At 48.6% G+C, this 8,915-nt stretch overlaps 1 non-coding gene across 1 annotated transcript; it reads right to left on the bottom strand.

The window, feature by feature from the left end:
* Positions 1–6,251: 6,251 nt before the first annotated feature.
* On the bottom strand, positions 6,252–6,442 carry LOC148534651 (U2 spliceosomal RNA). Its single transcript, XR_015877324.1, has one exon. It is a non-coding gene; the product is annotated as a U2 spliceosomal RNA (small nuclear RNA).
* Between the last annotated feature and the right edge of the window lie 2,473 nt (positions 6,443–8,915).

Raw genomic sequence — 8,915 nt, forward strand, 5'->3', positions numbered from 1 at the left:
CACTAGGTGCCAGAGTACGAAGTGTGATTATCCATTTGAGTTCTTCCTTGTTGAGTATTCTTGTGTGGTCCCCTCCTCTCCAGTTCCTTTGTATGTGTCTGATCCCTATGAATTGTAGACCAGTGATGTTGCTCTGGTGATGTTCGAGGAAGTGTACCGGTATGTTATGACTGTCTGCTTTGTTAATGATATTTCTGAGGTGTTCCTTGATTCTGGTATGTAATGGTCTGATGGTTCTCCCTACATACTGCTTGTGGCTTGGGCACTGTATGAGATAGATCACATTTTTAGTGTGACATGTGATGTGTTCCCGTATCTTGTAGGTGGTGCCCGTCTGAGTGGAGGTAAAGGATGTGGTGGGTTTTGTACTCCTATAGTTTAGATTGGTGCAATTGGAGCATGTCCCGCAGTGGTAAAAGCCTCCCTTCAGTGTACCTTTGTCTATTGTGGTCTGTGTGTGTATTGATGGGGGAATGTGGTTCGTGACTAGCTTTTTGTGTATGTTCGGTGCTTTCTTGTAGATTACTCTGGCTCTGGGTGGTAGTATATGTGTTAGTGTTTCATCTTTTTGTAGAAGGTGCCAATGTTTGTTTATTATTTTCTTGATGTCGTGGGCATGGGTGTTATATTGTGTGATGAAAGCAGGGTGGTCATGTGTCGTTGAGGTGTGGGGTTTGTATTCGAGAAGTGGTGCCCTTGTTTCTTCTGCTACTTTATCCATTGTGTCTTGTAGTGTGGGTATGTGATAAGCTTTATCTGCAAATTGTTGTTTAAGAGTTTCTCCCTGTGATATGTAGTCTGTTAGTCTGGTGCAGTTTCTTCTGAGTCTTTTGAATTGTCCTATGGGGATGTTGTTGAGCCAGTTGGGGTGGTGACCGCTACTCGATAAGATGTAGCTATTGACGTCGACTGGTTTTTGGAAGGTCTTTGTGTGTATTTGTCCATTGTGTATGAATATCTGTAGGTCTAGAAAGTTTACTGAGGTTTTGCTATAGTCTGTGGTGAATTGGAGATTTTTGTCGTTATTGTTAATGTAGTTGATGAATTCTAGCAGTGTGGATTCTGGTCCTTTCCATATGCAAATTATGTCGTCTATGTATCTCCTCCAGAGGACCAAGTTTGCCTGCCAGTCATGACCTGTCCATATGTGGGAATCCTCCCACTGGCTCATGAACAGGTTAGCATAACTGGGGTCAAACTTGGTCCCCATTGCGGTCCCTGTTTGCTGAAGGTAGAAGTTATTGTTGAACCAAAAGTAATTATGTATGAGGATGTAGTCTATGCCTTGCAGGATGAATGCTGTTTGTAGTGGGTCCATGGAGTCATCTTGTTGGAGGTAGTGTCGGGTGCTGTCCAATCCGTGTTGGTGGTCTATGATGGTGTAAAGTGAGGTGACGTCACTGGTGATGAGCCAGTAGTCATCGCCCCAGGGTGTCTTTTCTAGTGTCTTGAGGATGTCCGTTGTGTCTTTCAGATGTGATTGTTGTTGTTTGACATATGGTTGGAGGAAGTGATCGATGTATTCAGGCAAGCACCACTACAACACGAATGAAAAGAAAACTAGACCAACGAGACGAGGCTGCAGAGGAGGTCAAACAACCAAACCCAAACCCCCCCTCGTCTCACACACCACCACTACCGACACCAAAGGAATCTTCAATTTAAGCAGCCAGACACTTACAGATAGTGACAAGATACTGCTGAACAAAGGCCTCAAATTTGCCCCCAACAACAAACTCAACAAATTCGAAGCTTATCTAGACCTAAACAGGTTTGTCCGCAAGTTGACCCTCAAAAAAAAATTATTCGCGAACAACCCCCCCATACAGGACACCACAACAGACCGCTTCAAACACACCACACTTAGACCACCTTCCAAATTTTTCCCTAGCCACCTCAAGGGACACTTAATACATACCTTTGAACACCTAGTGATGGAAGACATCAACAAACTGAACACCCCCACTAAACACCACAACAATAACCTCTCCAAAAAAGAGCTAGCTTCACTCAACAACCTAAGAAACAACCATGATCTCATCATTAAACCCGCAGACAAGGGAGGAGGAATAGTACTACTGGACAAAGCAGACTACATAACAGAATCCCTCCACATCCTCAGAGACTCCAATACCTACAAAGTTCTATGCACAGACCCCACACACAACTTCAACCAAGAACTCTCACGCATTCTGACAACCGGTAGCACTTCAGGCATCCTCTCCAAACAGGAACACAACTATCTACACAACCCTCACCCAGTCATCCCCGTTTTCTACTATCTCCCCAAAATCCATAAGAACATAACTCACCCACCCGGCAGATACATCATCTCAGGCATTAACTCCATTTCCTCTAACCTTTCTGAATACATCGATCACTTCCTCCAACCATATGTCAAACAACAACAATCACATCTGAAAGACACAACGGACATCCTCAAGACACTAGAAAAGACACCCTGGGGCGATGACTACTGGCTCGTCACCAATGACGTCACCTCACTTTACACCATCATAGACCACCAACACGGATTGGACAGCACCCGACACTACCTCCAACAAGATGACTCCATGGACCCACTACAAACAGCATTCATCCTGCAAGGCATAGACTACATCCTCATACATAATTACTTTTATTTACCAAGTTTGACCCCAGTTATGCTAACCTGTTCATGAGCGGTGGGAGGATTCCCACATATGGACAGGTCATGACTGGCAGGCAAACTTGGTCCTCTGGAGGAGATACATAGACAACATCATTTGCATATAGAAAGGACCAGAATCCACACTGCTAGAATTCATCAACTACATTAACAATAACGACAAAAATCTCCAATTCACCACAGACTATAGCAAAACCTCGGTAAACTTTCTAGACCTACAGATATTCATACACAACGGACAAATACACACAAAGACCTTCCAAAAACCAGTCAACGTCAATAGCTACATCTTATCGAGTAGCGGTCACCACCCCAACTGGCTCAACAACATCCCCATAGGACAATTCAAAAGACTCAGAAGAAACTGCACCAGACTAACAGACTACATATCACAGGGAGAAACTCTTAAACAACAATTTGCAGATAAAGCTTATCACATACCCACACTACAAGGCACAATGGATAAAGTAGCAGAAGAAGCAAGGGCACCACTTCTCGAATATAAACCCCACACCTCAACGACACATGACCACCCTGCTTTCATCACACAATATAACACCCACGCCCACGACATCAAGAAAATAATAAACAAACATTGGCACCTTCTACAAAAAGATGAAACACTAACACATATACTACCACCCAGAGCCAGAGTAATCTACAAGAAAGCACCGAACATACACAAAAAGCTAGTCACGAACCACATTCCCCCATCAATACACACACAGACCACAGTAGACAAAGGTACACTGAAGGGAGGCTTTTACCACTGCGGGACATGCTCCAATTGCACCAATCTAAACTATAGGAGTACAAAACCCACCACATCCTTTACCTCCACACAGACGGGCACCACCTACAAGAAACGGGAACACATCACATGTCACACTAAAAATGTGATCTATCTCATACAGTGCCCATGCCACAAGCAGTATGTAGGGAGAACCATCAGACCATTACATACCAGAGTCAAGGAACACCTCAGAAATATCATTAACAAAGCAGACAGTCATAACATACCGGTACACTTCCTCAAACATCACCAGAGCAACATCACTGGTCTACAATTCATAGGGATCAGACACATACAAAGGAACTGGAGAAGAGGGGACCACACAAGAATACTCAACAAGGAAGAACTCAAATGGATAATCACACTTCGTACTCTGGCACCTAGTGGTCTGAACATCGACAACGAGATCAAGTCTGTCATTAGTAAATAATACCCCCGAAACCCCCCCTCCTCTTGCTATATCACACACCTCCTCTCGTTTCTGACCCACTTCCAGCACCCCTCCCCCTTCACACGCCGTTTACACCCCAAAAACCACACTTAGCCCCTTTTGACACCCATATCACACACACACACGTCCCCACAACAAAACCACCCAGTCACCAGCCCCCCTTCACTACCGCACTGACCCGCTACATCCCCAACACCCCCCCCAGCCCATCCACTCGACAGTGACACCTGCACCACCCAGAACCACCTCCGCACTATAGCAACTTACCCACATGTCAATTTACCACCCCGTATCCGCATGACTGTCCACAACCTCATTTCCCAATGAATTCCCCCAGTCCAGTTATCCTCCTCCAACACCACACAACCACACCAAGTGCAACACACACACACACATATACAGTACCCGTTGAGCCCATACACTAACACACAATCACACCGGAATGCAGCACACCACACACACCCATCACCACCTACCACGACCCACCCGCACTCCCCTCCACCAGCCACCCCCCGTGCGACCGGCTGAACCCCCGGCGCCATCATCCCACACATCCACCACACTTCACTACCCCTACATCCCCACATTACCCCTTAACCCTTGCACACCCAGATAACACCCATTTGATACATGACTTCGCCCTTATCATCACAGCAACTCCCCAGACCATGTCTGATCACCCCCTGCTATTAACCTTTACCACCACGTCATTTAACCCCATCACCCTTACACACCCAGGCTACACCCAGTGGTCACATGACATCGCCCATATCGCCACACCAACTTTCCCTATCATGTCCGATCACCCTCTGCTATTAACCATTGCCACCACGCTACACTCCGCTCCCCAGAGCGTCACCTCCCACAGACCTGCACACTCATCATTAAGCCCGCCCACACACCTGTCATTACCCTTTTCCATCCGGCAATATCCCATTGGCCTCCAACAACAGAACACTTCCAGATTGCCATCAACTCCTGACCACGCCCAGTGCACACACACCTCCCCCCCCTTTGGCCAATTCCGTACACACCCACCTCCACACCAACCTTTAAAACACTGCTGCACCATGTAACAGTAACCTCCATGATTAAGGCACAGCCGAAACGCATTGGAGAGACACACACCTACCATCACGTCCTGGAAACCTTCTTTCCTGCTGAAGAACCCCCCTGCTGTCCCAGCGACCGCTGATCACAAGGAGCCACCAGCACCTCCGGCGAGCGGCACCCCCGCCTTGTGACCGTGACACGCCCGGCTCTCAGCCTCCCCGCCCCCGCCCCACATTGGGCGCCAACAGCCGCAGGAACCACGAGGAGCCGGCGTTCACTGCACACACACGGCATCCCTCATCTGAACAGCCTCACCCGGCCGTCCCGCTGCACGACGTGGCACACACACAGGTACCGGCCCGCATCCCAAACACGGAGACGCAGACCTGCTGCAGCCCGCGCATCCAGCCAGGCTCCATCCACCACGCTGACCCACCCTGCCAGCGCAAACAAGACCAACGGTGCCACCATCACGGGGCACAGCCGCACTAGTAGCTGCAGCACAACAAGAACGGCCATCTAACCTGCCGCTGTATACCATCAGAGACTGCTGACCACCACCCCCAAATCGCAAAGCCTACACAGGCACCTACCGGTAGGTAAGTTGTACAAATTGCGGGATGCCGCCACATCATCTATCCTTACCAGACTTCCACCTACACTGTGCCAGGCGTTAAGACTGTCAACCAAAGGTCCAGCAGGGACAACGTGCTGGTCCAGAACTGCACGGAAAAGGAGCCCCCTAAAAGGGTCTACCCACCTTCCCCCCTGTGCACCCATCCTGCTCTTCCCCCCACTGCTCCTGGGTCAATCACCCTCTAGTAGCATTGTGCCTACCTACCTTAAACCAATAAAATTACCTTGACCCAACACCTCCGTCTACGTCTCTCTGTCATACAGATCACTCTTACCCAAGCACTTTACACACTGCCCCACCATATAGAGAGCGCGCCTTACCCAGCTTTTACCAGTCTCTAAACTAGGTAGGAACAGGTACTCCTACCACAGGCGCAGCACTCTTACACCCCCTACCCCCATACCTCCAGATACACGCACATCCCCTCCCCCCACCTCTCCCCCCCCCCATTCCTCTTTCCCTCTCCCTCCTGCCTCAATCCACCCCCACAGTCATATCAGTGAGCGCGGTTCACCACCCTTGATAGGGCATGACGTTGGACACTGGCAGATGACGTCATCGTACATCTATGGAAAGGGATCTCTCTATTCCCCAGAGGCACGGAGGAAGTGACCTCACATGCATGTGACGCACTCAGTGTGTAATCTTTTTTAGGTGCACCGGTCCTGGCAGTACTGCAATACCAGGTCAATGCGTGGAGTGTACAGAGCAAGCTCTTCTTCCATCTCCCTGTTCTAAAAATCCATTTAATCTATGGCCCCCAGATAGGGGGCAGATCAGATATTAAACTGATACGAACAGATACTACACTTGACTGGCAGCGTGGGGGAGCCGGGGGATGCGCAGCTACATACTCACTGCGCTCCCATGGAAGTCTCTCAGCAGGCAAGCACTCTCCTCTTCTTGCTGTGGAGATGTGCTGTGGCGATAAGGAGCTGTCAGTTGCTTTTAGAATAAGCACTGTGCACTCCTTCCTGATCTTTAGAAAAGTGAGGGCGCCAGTTACCCGGACCCCACCTTTGGTATAGGTGGCGAAGGGTACCTAATCGTGTAAAAGATGCTATAAAATAATAAAATAAAATAAATGTATTGCTGGAGCACAGCATATAGTGACCAGCTCCTAAGGCACATTTTCTAAACTGAGGGCTGGTGGGGAATAGAGGGGGAGGAGCTTCACACTTTTGAATTAATTAGTGCCAGCTCCAGCTAACCACGCCTCTATACCCCCAGCATAAGCACCTCCAGTGTCCCCTAGTGGATGAAAGAGAAATATAAGTCTGCATGTAGGTACCTGTTATAACATGGCTATATTACATTCTCTCCTCTCTATCTCTGATCTTTTTAGAGGAGAACTAAATCTCAAAGTGTAAATTTCTAAGTATGAATTAGAGATGTGTGCTGACCCCCATGTTTTGTATCTGGATTAATTTTACACCCTTAAGTGTTTTGGTTTTGAATTTGTTATTTGTTTTTTTTAAATGATAAAAGTTTTAAAAAACAGCTAAAATCTTGTAATTTATGCAATCCGAAACCCGAAATTCGTTTTTAAAATCCGAATTCCGAATCACAAAAAGATGAGAACCGCAACTAGGATTTTACCTGAACTCTTCAGGAGATCAGAACCATGACTCAGATTTATCTGGATTCAGTGTATTCAGATTTCGGGAGAACTGAACCACACACAGTGTCGGACTGGAGCATGAAGGGCCCACCGGGGGAATGCAATGGTAGGGACCCATGCTTTGGGGAGTGGTCAGTTCATACAGGGGATAAGGCCAGGCCCCACAGAGGTTTGGACAGATATTAGAGACAATATAACTGGCCCTATAATAGAGTAACAATGTTTAATTCAAGTGCACAGTCTGGAACCTGACATTAGAGCAAGTGGTGAGGCCCTCAGGCAGTGGGGCCCACCGGGGATTTCTCCTGTACCCCTGTGGGCCAGTCCAACCCTGACCACACATCTCTAGTTTGATTCATAAAATACATTGTTCTATGCTCTGTAGCTGCATTCTATGGCTTTCTTATACAGTCCTAATGTGATATGATATAGGTCAAAAAGCTGATATCGGGGCGTGGCCTAGCAAGCACTGAAGACGGACGTGCTTCACAGGGGCTCCTGCCTATTCACTTTTAAAAGTGACTTCTCCTGCCCTCCTTGTGACCCCCCTGGCTCCCCTTCACCGGCATCCTACCTGCCCACACTGAGGGAGGGAGTCAGCGGAATCGGAAGGCAATCCGTTTGCTTTTGCGGGTTGCGGCCTTCCCTCCTTCCTGAAGCCGGGGACTCGATTTCCGGACCCGTCGTGGCGGTGTCTCCGGGTCTGCGCCGCCTATCCCAGTCGATGTGCGGGTCGACGGCTGGTCTTCTCCCTGCATAAAGGACTCCAGGTGATCCCTGCTACCCTACCTCCAACGGCCTGATCCGCTGACATCACCCGCCGGGAGCCCCGCGTTGCACTCCCACTCTGCTACGTGGGTCACGACCTCCTCCGGAGTCCTGTGGTCTCAGTGCTCCCAGATTGCCTTGTCGGCCACTGCTTCTGAGGGGTGCTGTGGCTGTAGCCCTGTGGAGTCCTGCTGATTCCCCCCTGATACCAGGACGTATGTCCCGAAGGTGCCGATCTGGAGGTGGTGAGCTTATATATAGACCTCCCATCAGCTCAATCCCCCCTAAGCCGCTCTAATAATACGTTCCTGTGGGGCTGCTGTATAACCCATCTTCCTAAAGGGCTACTATATTGTGCCTATATTGGGGTGTTTGGGGTTATAGCACCTCCTGTTCTGTGTGAGTTGGGCTCCCCCCTGTGGCATGTCCCTGTCACTACGCAATCTATGGAGGAAATTGTTCCATATATATAAGTGTGTGTATATATGTATTAATTTATTTTCCTCACTTCACACTGGAGGCTCTATGTGAACGTTTCATGCTTGCAATGTGGTCCTACTAACAGGGGAATGTGTCACTCACCATCTATCTATCTAACACACTACATGACCTTATGATTCCTCCTCATGTCAATTCCTGATGGGCAAGACCAAGAGAGCTACGCAGAAAAAAGATCCTCGGACACCAAAGGCCGATTCTTCTCAACCTAACCTCCGTTCATATCTATCCATCTCTCACACTGCGGATTCCCCTGTCGCCGACTCCACACCTGTGCAGAACTTGTCTCCCACCATTGCCCTCTCCCCCGCTACCGGTGACCTCCACACACAATTGTCCCAATTACGAGGGGAAATTACGGAAGTTCTAACTCATGTTCGCTCTCTCCCCTCTAAACAAGACATGCAGGCTCTGGAGTCGCGAATT

The sequence above is a fragment of the Taudactylus pleione genome, unplaced genomic scaffold (assembly GCF_031769625.1).
Source record: "Taudactylus pleione unplaced genomic scaffold, aTauple2 ptg000065l, whole genome shotgun sequence".
NCBI lineage: Eukaryota > Metazoa > Chordata > Amphibia > Anura > Myobatrachidae > Taudactylus > Taudactylus pleione.